The 12,041-nt window shown below is 38.9% G+C and overlaps 1 protein-coding gene across 1 annotated transcript in view; it reads right to left on the reverse strand.

Annotated features, from left to right (window-relative positions):
• LOC135226549 (leucine zipper putative tumor suppressor 3-like) overlaps window positions 1-8,404 on the reverse strand; it is a 231,023-nt gene extending 222,619 nt beyond the window's left edge. Inside the window, exons 1-2 of the mRNA XM_064266208.1 lie at window positions 8,166-8,404; window positions 2,006-2,672 (exon numbers count right to left, since the gene is read on the reverse strand). The gene's annotated coding sequence lies outside the window, so the exon portion shown is untranslated. The remainder of the gene's footprint in view (window positions 1-2,005; window positions 2,673-8,165) is intronic.
• Between the last annotated feature and the right edge of the window lie 3,637 nt (window positions 8,405-12,041).

Here is a 12,041-nt window from a genome sequence, read left to right on the forward strand (position 1 = left end):
CTGGCAAAGTACAACTACAGCTGGTCGAGGGTGACCAGCTGCTTCACAGTTCCCTCTATCCAAGATGTAAGAAGATAAGGCGAGTTACATCTCTCTCTCTCTCTCTCTCTCTCTCTCTCTCTCTCTCTCTCTCATTCCATTACCAAACAAAGAACTAGCTATTTCATACACATAAAAACAATTCAAAAAATAAATTGCCCTCTCTCGTTTTTGTGTTAGCTAGGATTTCCTTTTGCAGTTATTATCAACAAAAATAGGTCTAGTCCTAATTCCGGTTTTGTCAATCGTAACCAGTGAACATGATTTATTTGCATCAGGAATCGAAAGGAAGATATGTCACTGTATATGCTCTTTAATTGCCAGAATTATCCTTATAAACCTACGGTTCATTCAGTTATGCAAACCGCCCCCCCCCCTCTCTCTCTCTCTCTCTCTCTCTCTCTCTCTCTCTCTCTCTCTCTCTCTCTCTCTCTCTCTCGAAAATAACTGTCCCCTTCCTTTGCCCGACAAGTACTAGGCCCATTTCATACACAGGAAAACAATTTCAATAAATTGTTCCTCTCTCTCTCTCTCTCTCTCTCTCTCTCTCTACTAAATTATCCCTTTTGCAGTTATTCTTAAATACACATAGGTCTAGGCCTACATTCAATCGCATCACTCTTAACCTGTCAATATGGTTAATTGCATTAGTAATCGAACGGAAGATACGTTTATGCACTTTGGTTGATAGAGATGTTCATTTAAGCCTATAGTTAATATATCTACAATTTTAAATGCAACGGTTCGACTAAACCAAACTAGAGTCAAGATGTTAAATAACTGCATCAACAATGGCACTACCATGCACAGGTAAAGGTTGCTTTGGTATGGCATCATCCTTCAATTTTCTTTCATTTGCAGGGGCAGCAGTTAACCGAATCATGCCTGAGTTTTCTTGCATAATCGCATTGTTGACAATAAATCGAACACCGTTTGCATTTTTGGTGTTTATATGGTCACTTCTTCTTCAGATGTTCACCCACTTCCCGCGCATTTCGGGATCTTTAAGGAAACAGTAAAAGCTAACCTTATCACTTCCACCATTGTCCCTTTCTGTGTTACAGCATTCATAAATAGTACACATCACCATTGCAATAACGTATAGAATTCCAGAAACCTCAAGAATTGTCACAAATTCGTGACAGTTACCGCTTGCAAGGGGCAGAATGTATAGGCATTGGCTTGCCCAGCGGCTACCGATGAGAGCACCAAGTGACGTCATGCGCGGGAGAGTTGAAAAATCGACCTCTGCGTAACTTTCCTTATCTTTTTGCATCTTGCCTCTGCCTTTGTGTCCATTCCCTGTAATGGCGTACGTCGTGACGCCCCTGGTAATTTTCCCCGAGTACAATGTAGGTCATAGAAATTCAGCTTTTGTCTCTATTCCTTGCGATGACGCATGCCATGACGCAAGAGGTCGTTTTCCCCTGAGTACGATGTCAGGCAACAAAGGTGCAGATGTTGCAGAGTGGGATACACTCATTTCTGGGCGGATGAAATCTCACGTATATCTATTGGTGTTGCGCAAAGACTGGCCTTCTTCCTTTTCTGGATTTTCACAAATGGTAATTCATTGAGTCTTCTTTTGCGTTTGCCGTTGAAATTCAAGTGCCTCCATTTGTCAGGACAGGTGAAAAATTGCTCATCATTTTGCCGTATAGAATACATTCGTTCACATTATTCTTTTTTTAAAATTTTCCTTATTAAGTATCAGCGTGTACGCTGCAAATTTTCAGTTATTTTATCCTCTTATTTCATAATGATATGCTTAAGCAACAATGCAAAATTCATACCAATTAAGATATACAATTTTCGACGAGGAAAAAGTTCACAAGAGGACATTCAGAGAGGATTAAATACATTCAACATTATGCATTTTACACGTGAATGAAACAAAACAAAACAAAAATGCAGAGAGATAAGCTGTTTTAGTTGCAGGGGAAATAAAAACAGAAAACAGACTTACCTTTTAGGTTGTACTGAACTTGAGCCGAGCTGCGTTGTCAGCCTGAAACTTGCTGGAGCGACAGAAGGCGCTCAGACAGACACGAGCCTTACCATCGCGGCTGGATGAGGCAAGTAACATTTCAGTCCGGAAGTGGAGCCAAATCCAGCAGGGAGGCTTCGGGGAAGGCACGATGAAACGGACCAGTAGGAGCAGTGGAGGGAGTAACTTGGAAAAGCTAGGAGTGGGAGTGGCCCACACAACACAGACACTCCATCATCCACTAACCCGACCCTCATTAAATGCAAACGGACGGCCTCCGTTTCGATTGAGACCACCTGTGAAGACTTTCTCGCGGTGCTTTCCCAGTTCGTTAAGACCATCTCTGTCACCTGACCATAGAAAGGCGACTTGCCATTTATTCGTACATTGGATTATCACACGACTGTCTTGAAACAACAGGAAAACGGGAACTTTCTTCACTCATTTCTCAGTCCATCAAAATGTTGCACACGCTCTGAGCCTCAAGAATCAACCCAGTTCCGTCCGTATTACTCACTCTGCTGATATTCGCTTATCAAATCACTAGTGTGCGGAAATGGTTGCAGAAGTCATGTTTTCCTTGCCGATTTGATTTTAATGTCTTTATAAAAGCGTATTTCTCCTCTTTTCCCCGTTGAGACTGAATCTGCAACAAGAAGATAAATTATTACAAAATCTGATTACACAGAGTATGTGCGCTTGTATTCGCAAACAAACGCGCACTCACACACACACACACACACACACACAGGTAAGAGATTGTGTGTTAGTGTTTGGATGAACATACAAGTTCTATATACCGACAATAATGTTCATAGATACTAGAAAAGTCCTGGGTCATTCTGATGTCCTAAATTATAAAATATTATTTAACATTATGTAGGTATGTATGTATATATATATATATATATATATATATATATATATATATATATATATATATATATCTCTCTCTTCTCTCTACGCTCTCTCGCTCTCTCTCTCTATCTTCTCTCTCTCTCTCTCTCTTAGGAATTGGATGTGATGTAATATCTCAAATTTCCAAATATCTAACCTTTGTTTAAAAGAAAAAAAAAACTCTGCATATAAATGTAACGACATTGAACTTTTCTGGCCAGTCACCCAACGACGGGCAGCTAGGTAGTCCGCAACATGACCTTCTCATCGTTTTCCCACTTGAAGCCTTCGCCCTCCCTAATGGGGAGTGGCTCTAGGAAATGTTATCCTGGCGGTTTTCAAAAAGTATTTTGTCACCCTCTACAGTTTAATAACAGCTCGTCACAATCAGTTAGAGATTGTAGTTGACGAAATCGATATTTTGAGGAAACTGGGGAGCGAACTTGCGACTGGCTAGCCAGACGAGGCAGATAACGCTTAGCCAATGAGCCGTTTCCCCAAAGATGTTCTCCCAGAGAGGGAAAAGGGCAGTCGCTGCCACATTCGTCTTTTAACTACTGCCTACTGTCAAACATCTGGTGCAGAAAACTTCCGAACTTCAGGGTCATCGTGTATGTACCTATAAAGGGTTTCAGCAGCAACATGTCAACCAAGTCAATAAACAAAGATTTGTTCACCTCTGTTTTGCACACACTTCAACGCCTCCTGAATACTAAGGCCCTCTCGCCCCAACGCTTTATTTACACCTCCAGTCATCATTCGAATGAAAACAAATGAACGCGTTCACGCACAGGAACAAGTCAAATACGAAGCTCATTTCCAGTGCTTCTTCCGTAATCGTTCATAATGGTTAATTGAACACGAGGCAAAGATTCACATCGAGCGCAATTAAAATTTTGGAAGCAACCGTTGCAAGACTTCTTCCAAAAAAAAAAAACTTGACTGAGTGGTTAACCTAAACTGGCGTTACAAGGGCTATAGCCATCGACGTCATATATTCCTCACTGTTCATTGTGATCGAGCAAATATCATTTGTCTGAGACTTAATTTATAGAATGATTTTCATTCCTTCAATGTACTTCGATTTTATTCTCCTAATTGCTCCTAAATGATCGAAGAACTTTCACAAATAAAAAAAAGAAAGAAATCGAAGGGGTATTTATCATTTTGCACAAATTAGCGGGAAACGGAAATTCACAAGCTTTGATACTGCATGCAACAAATTAGTTCTAAATGAGTTAGGTCTAGTTGATCTCGTCAACAGGTCAAACTGCGAGAAGGTGACTGGAAATCCCCAGACAGAAACGAGGGAGCGAATGAGCCAGGACCCCGAGGAGGTACACAACGGACCGTGGCCGAAGATCTACGGCTACGAAATAATTACAGGAGGTCGTCGGACTGAAAATCATATCACGAGCACGAGGGTACTCTGAACATGACAGGAGAAGCTACCCTAAGATAAAAACCAGCTTTATAAAAGTAAAAAAATAAATAAATAAAAAAATAAATAAATAAATAAAAAATCGTAAAAATGTGTATATGACAAGAAGAACAAGAAGAAAATAGATACAAAAGATTTCGCTAAATGGGTCCCTATCTATTATCATTACTATTATTAATGCAGTAAGCCATACTTGCAACGCAAACTACCACAGCACTGAATGCCCAGATGTTGGTATAAAAAACAAAGCAGAACGTGGACAAAATGAATTATTTTAAATCAAAATAAATCTACACACACAAAGCAGCAATCAGTATAAGTCAGAATCTACGTTAAGACAGCTAGCTGTGCGAGGCTCTTGAAAACACTACCACAGCTGCCTTAAACGCAGGAATATTAGCATCAACAATATTGCCAAGAATCCGAGTTAATTTTGAGCTGATGGAGGCCACAAAATCCTAACTGGAGCTTCCCTGAATTAAAAGTAAGGAAATAGAGATAGATCTACATAAAAGATCGCCAAACATTATTTCTTAAAAATGATCGACTTTTAGCATAGAAACTAATAAAAAATTCTACAACATTTTTATTTCATTACGATGAGTAAGCAGAAAAGAACTAGACGCTTGCTTTAGACTTATCATCACATGAAATCAAAATGCCTTTAGTTATGAAAGTGATTGAAATAAATTTCCAGTTTTTCTATCAAATATCATGTAATTTCATCGTATTTTTCCCCTCAAAATTCGCTTTTTGCTCTTAAAAGAATTGGTTCAAGACGGCACTAACATTCCAGTTCTCAAATAATATTTTGGGATGAGATTGCTGGCCCCATGCGTTACCCTAGCTACAGCTACATCAGTTCGCCTGCTACTGGGTAAACAAGTCACTGGGTCAACTGAGACACACTGAATGTATCAGGAATAAACATAAGTTGTTTCACCCTTTCCAGGATCGATCCCAAGGAATCTGGCTGCTGAGATGAGGCTAGTAAGCACATGACCTGGATAAGAATATATATATATATATATATATATATATATATATATATATATATATATATATATATATATGTATGTATTATATATATATATAATATATATATATAATATATATATATATATATATATATAAGCTTGTGTGTGCGTGCGTGTGTGTGTAAATATTCCGTTTCCTGCCTCCCTGCTAGATAGCTATGAGATGACGTAATCGATCATGTGCTTCATTCCTGCTTTCCTGGAACCAGAACAAATCGAGACGAAGCCAAGAAGCGATTTCGAGCTGCGTTAAAATCAACTTCTCGGGGAGAACTGAATCCACTTCAAACGCGAGGCGCACTGGCCCTGGTCCGTTATGGATGGACAGATGACGACAGCGAGGGTACTTCTTCGAACCATTTCATTTCCTTTCTTTTTCCAGTCTGCTTTTTTCTCTTGAAGGTGGTGAGATGCCTTGCGAAGTCATAACCAGGATGCATCTCATTTCAAATAAAATCGGGAGCACTTGTGGCGTACAGACTACTTCCTATTTCTTGCACTTGCCTTCTGCTTTTGAAAAGAATAAGACACCTTAGAAGTGATAAAAGGTCCTCATTAGATTTAAACACAAAAGAAAATGTCCACCTGTGGCGACCCGTCTTTAAATGCCACGAATTTGGGGGATATTGACCAAGTATTCCAAATACTCCACCTAACTTCCTTAGGTCAAGGAAGTGGAAATATATATTAACCCTCTTCCAGTACAAAAAATAAATAAATAAATAAAAAGCGCTTCAGACCTCTCATAAAATCAATCTGTCATCACAGAATACAACAATGAGTGGAAATAAATGATGACGAGGCAAATCTAGTCGTATTCCTTTTACAGTTATGCCGAGATAAAAGGCTATGGTCATGATGCATGATATCCGGGTACTGGGTACTGGCGGAAAGAGGTCAGGCTTATTTACAACACCATCTGGGGAAAGGGCACAGAACTAACCTTGGGATATTCTTTCACCTAAAATGTAAACAGCGTGTATTACATGGTCATGTAAACGTGTGGAATATTGAAGGAAAAACAAGAAATAAAGAAAATGTTTCAAATTCTACGTCAAGCTCAGAGAAGTTAAGGAAAAATAGAAAAGAAAGAAACATTATGATGATGATGATGATGATGATGATGATGATGATGAACGAAAACAAGGAGTGTTTGGGGATGGGCCGGTAAATGTTCACTAAATGTAACACATGTACAACACCCGAGAGGAATATTCCGATAAAAAGGGTATCATTATGAAAATGCACGGCAAGATATGAGATGAATCGTCGGAATTATCCATACTATATACTATATATATATATATATATATATATATATATATAAAATCAATACTACATATATGTATATATATATATACTATATATATATACATATTATATTATATATATATATCTATAGTATATAATAGATATATATATGTATGTATGCATGTATAGGTATGAAATTTGTGTTTGTGTTAGAGAGAGAGAGAGAGAGAGAGAGAGAGTTAGTTTATTTGTTATCATTATAATTTCTCATATATTCTGCGCGTCACAGGTAAATGTCATATAGCATATGACGTCTATGAAGACCACACATGTATGTGATTCCCATGTGACAAGAGCACAATTTTAAAACTGGTCCTATAAAGTCAAAACAGATTCAGGTGAAGGATCATCCATGCTTCATTTTCTCTCCGTTTTGAAAAGGTAAGACGCACTGGCATTTTCAAAATGGTCAACATCCTTTAGAACACACACCCACCCTCTCGCAGGCTACCCAGTCAATGCAAGGTGGTCGGTTGCTCACTTAGTAGGTCATTAAATTGGGTCAAATCGTGACACACTGAGGGCAAAATCCAAGTCGTCTCTGTTGTCAACGTCAATTTTATAACTATCGAATACTGAAACTTGACCAAAAAAAATTCTCTCTCTCTCTCTCTCTCTCTCTCAAGCACCCACACACACACACACACACACACACAAACATACAGCACAAATACAAAATGATTCTCAAAAATAAATTAATACACGAGCAAAATTCTAGCACGCACAGTTCGTGTATATATATATACATATAAATATATATAATCACGTGACTATGTTAAATAAGCGAATACCACAGGAAAATGATGGGCAGAAATCCAAGACGAAAGCGCTTCGATTTCTTCCTATCATTTTCCTGTGGTATTCGCTCATATATGTGTATATATATAATATATATATATATATATAATATATATAGATATATATATATATATATATGTATAATATATATATACCTATACCTATAATATATATTATATATATATACTATATCTATATATATACTATATATATTATATCTTATCTATGTATATATATATTACTATATACATATATAGTATGTATATATATAGATATATTATATATATATATATGTGTGTGTGTGTGTGTGTGTGTGTGTGTGTGTGTGTGTGTGTGTTGAAAGTCATTACACTGATTCTCGCAAAGTATTCGACGGCACACTTCAAATAAAGAAAATGCAAACACGAGAAAAAAGTTAAATTCATGATTTTCTTTTCTTCTGACAGAACTTCCACGCTACTTTCTATTATTTTCCCCGAGAGAAAGTACAGTGGTAATTTCAACGCTCCAATAAGCATAAATCCAAATGCATACGCACTTCTTAATTATCGAAGCACCCTTCTATTCCTAATGAATGTTCTCAACCAAAAACGGAAACCCAGAGTTACAGAAAATAGAGAAAGAATAAAAATCGTGACACCTGTATGGTACTTACCGCTGATAGTCGGTACTAGTAAGTAATCGAGAGAGAAAAGAGATGTTGGTCCTTTATTCGTGTTTATATAAAAAGGTCTTTGCGAGTTTTCAAGTTACTAGTCACTGTCACCAAGAGGTCCAAATCCAGTGCTCGTTCCGGGAGGTGGAGTCGAATGGCTCGTGAAATCGCGACACAACACGCACAAGAACGTCCATACAAGCAAGCCCGAGGAACGGATGCAACAGGAAGAATCTCGAACCGATCCAGTGCTGGCAGCACACTGAACTCGCATCGAGGGAGGACTGTCTTCACCACCTCAAGTTTCACGGGGTCACTTCGCCTCGGTCTCAGTGCCCAAACACTGTTGCCATCTCCAGGTTTCAACGTAGCTCATTCATCGCACGTTTCATTTAGCGAACTTCAGCTCATCTTTATCGTTTTTCTCATTTTGACTCCATTTAGCATCTTCCCTTTCGGCCAAGGCATCGAAGGCCTCCTCTCGCTTCGTCAAACTGTGACATTCCTCGTAGGCTTAACTTTCTCCGTCTACGTCATGAAACATGGCAGGACTGGCACCGTTGGCAATGACTATGGAGTCCATGGGGTGCTGGTGGTACTAGGGAAGGCGGTGGTACCAGGTAGGGGAGATCTCTCGCGTGTGTGTGCGTGTGTGGCCCGGTTGGTAAAGTACCAGGAAATCTGAAACTTGCGTCTCGGTGATCTTCCGTTCAACTTCCCTTCTTATCGGTTCGAATTGAATACGAAATGACGGCCAAGCGTCCGGGGCAGACAAATGCTGATTTCCATCAGGAAAATGAATCCTCTTTATGTGGCAAACGTCGCCAGGAAAAGGAAAAATGCAATTGATAAACAAAAACAAAAAACAAAACAAAAAAGCAAAACAAAATCGATACAAGCCCGAACTCTGGTCTTTTCTAATTTTGGCTGAACAGCTGAGAGAAAACGGCCAATGTTTCTCTCTTCCTCCTTGACCGGAGAGGTGCTTTCTTCGAGGGCAACTATCCCCATCCCTTCCCACCTCTCCCTCCCCAACCCCTCCCCCACCACCCTAATTCTCGAGGCCATCACTTGCCCCAATGAACCAATAGAAAGCATTGCTCCCAACCGGTTTACTCTCTCCACCTTCCGTAAGCCTTTCTCACTTCCTCATAAAAACCTATCGTCCCAAAATGCAATGTATTAAAAGTATTTTGAGAATAGCCTGCTGCACGATGGTATTTGCGGGAACCAGTGAGGGTGTTTGTAGGGAAATGAGCGTCCCTTCAGATAAAACTCGCCCAAACACCTTCACAACTCAACATATCTTACGAAATCGAGGGTCAGAGTGGTAAGTTTGAAAAGTATAGGCTCATGCTTTCTCCGGGAGAGGTGCGCTAATACGGCCTGAGAGTGTGTGTGTGTGTTCGAACGGTGCAATGACCGGTAGGCCAGCGTTGCCACCGCCAGCGAAAACCCTAAGCATCATTCTTTAACCTTGAAAGGAGCGAGGGCTGCTTCGATAACGTTACGACGGCGACGATAACGTCGGAAGAGAAGGAGATCGACTCGGATTGAGAAAGGGCCCGAAGTCTCTCGTGGGAAATTGTGACAGGCGTCCGAAATGTCACCGCTGGTAGGTAGTGCGCCCTTCGGAGCAGGGTAGTATACATATTATGTGCCAGAAAAGCCTACGAAAGGATTCAGCTGACTGAGCTTTGATTTAACCGGGATCTACGAACGAGATATCCTAGCTTTCTCTGGCAGTGCTCTACATGAAGTGCTCTCTCTCTCCTCTCTCTCTCTCTCTCTCTCTCTCTCTCTCGTCCTCTCTCTCGCCTCCTCTTCTCTCTCTCTCTCCTTTAAAAAAAAGGTGTATAACCCTGTCTCTCTCTCTCCTTTAACAAAAGGTGTATAACCTTGTTACAAAAATAGTTCCTCATGAAAACAATGAACTGACACATTAATATTTTTGAATAATGATGCGGACCTTATATAATGTCAATTCCCTCAAATGCACGGAAGAAGATAAACTGTTTGTGATGGATAATGTAAGGCTAAGTATTTACTTGAAAAACGATTGTTCAGTTTGTAAAATAAAAGCCTAGAAATTTATCTAAATACGACTTGGAAATATATTTTAGAATGTCTTAGCTAAATGAGCAGACGTAAAAGTTACGAAGACTAAGATATAAACGGGGCCAGGCTGATTGCTCTCATTGCGTCAATTTCGTGTTTGTCAGGCTCAGCTGTGAAGGAGAACAACGAATAAGGAAAATGTAAAATTTGACAGGGGCAAAAAGGGGAGAAGAAGAATATGAAAGAAAATATGAGACAATGAAAGGATGATAAGAGAAAAAGAAAAATCACGAGATAAGCAAAAGGAGGAAAGAAAAATACGGAAAACAGAAAAAGAAAACTAAAACGCTGAATGCCTAAAAGAAAAAAGATTAAGAGAGGCGTGGAAGAAAAACAAGAAACGAGGGAAGAGCTAAAAGAGAATAAAAAAGAAGTGAAGGAGAAAATCAAGTGAATGGAGAAATGGAGAAAAATGAGACGTAGAGAAATAAGGAAAAGAAATAAATAAAGAGAACATGGAAAAGAAAGAAAATAAAACGAAGGTAAAAAAAAATTGACAAATACGGAAAGGTTGAAAAGTAATGAGAAGAGAAAATAAGCCAAAAATAATAAGAAGAGAAAAATAAGGAAGTGAGGGAAAAGAGGGACCTGCTGGCCTCCCAGGCGTAGGGGGAGGAGGAGGAGGAGGAGGAGGAGAAGGAGGAAGATCATGAATGACCTTAGAAAAAGTCGAGAAGGGAAGAGACGAGTGACCTACTCAAGTGGTATCTGAAGCCGCTGCCTCCTCCTACGAGAAGTCTGGCTGGAGTGAGGAGGCAGTCGGTGATTCACCTGATGTTTTCGTTGCCCCAAATCAGACCTTCATCGGGAGAGGAAAAAATAATAATAATAATAATAATAATAATAATAATAATAATAATAATAAATAGTACTGAAAGTAATTGCTGGGTCAGCTGCATTCAGTTTATCTCGAGTGTTCTCTGTTTTTCTGATAACTAACTAGTTCAGTTATTAGAAAATGAGAGAAAACTCTACATAAACTGAATGCAGCTGACGCAGCAGTCACTTTCAATACTACCTAATAATAATTATGATAGTAATAATATACATGGGACATAGTACACAGTAAAGACAATAAAAGACACGCACTCTGACACGCGAAATAGAGTGATTAAAAAAATGACAATTGGTAATATCCACACAGTTGCTGGATCTTGAGAAGGAAACTTGGGAAAAGGAGATGATCGAAATCGGTCAATGAAGATCTGAACGCAAGAGGAAGCAGAGAACAAAATTTAGATCAGTGGTTCCTAAACTTACTTAGCAGAATGCAGGGGGCCATCATCTGAGGAGAGGTATGCATAAACCCATGGGTTTTATACATACATGGGCTATGCTTAGCGGTGGGTCATGGACAAGTATCCTGTTTGAAAACTGGTAACGACCACAAAAAGATTTTGAACCACTGTTAGGTCTTACATACAAAGTATATGTTAGTATTGCCAATACATTCGAACAAATATGACTATATACATACATAGTTTTAGATATTTTTCTGTTTAAATTTATGACTGCGTCAATAACCTAAATGTTGTGACGCCAGTTTTATTAGACATAATCTACCAATCTCATATCCATAAAAACAGTTACCCATAACAAGTGATAGTGAGAGGCTTAATTCACTGGTAAAATCAACAGAGGCTGATTGGATGTCAAGAAAAAGCCACAATATCGTATCTTACTTGTCTTGGGATCATATATATATATATATATATATATATATATATATATATATATATATATATATATATATATGTA

Source organism: Macrobrachium nipponense, chromosome 14 (assembly GCF_015104395.2).
Source record: "Macrobrachium nipponense isolate FS-2020 chromosome 14, ASM1510439v2, whole genome shotgun sequence".
NCBI lineage: Eukaryota > Metazoa > Arthropoda > Malacostraca > Decapoda > Palaemonidae > Macrobrachium > Macrobrachium nipponense.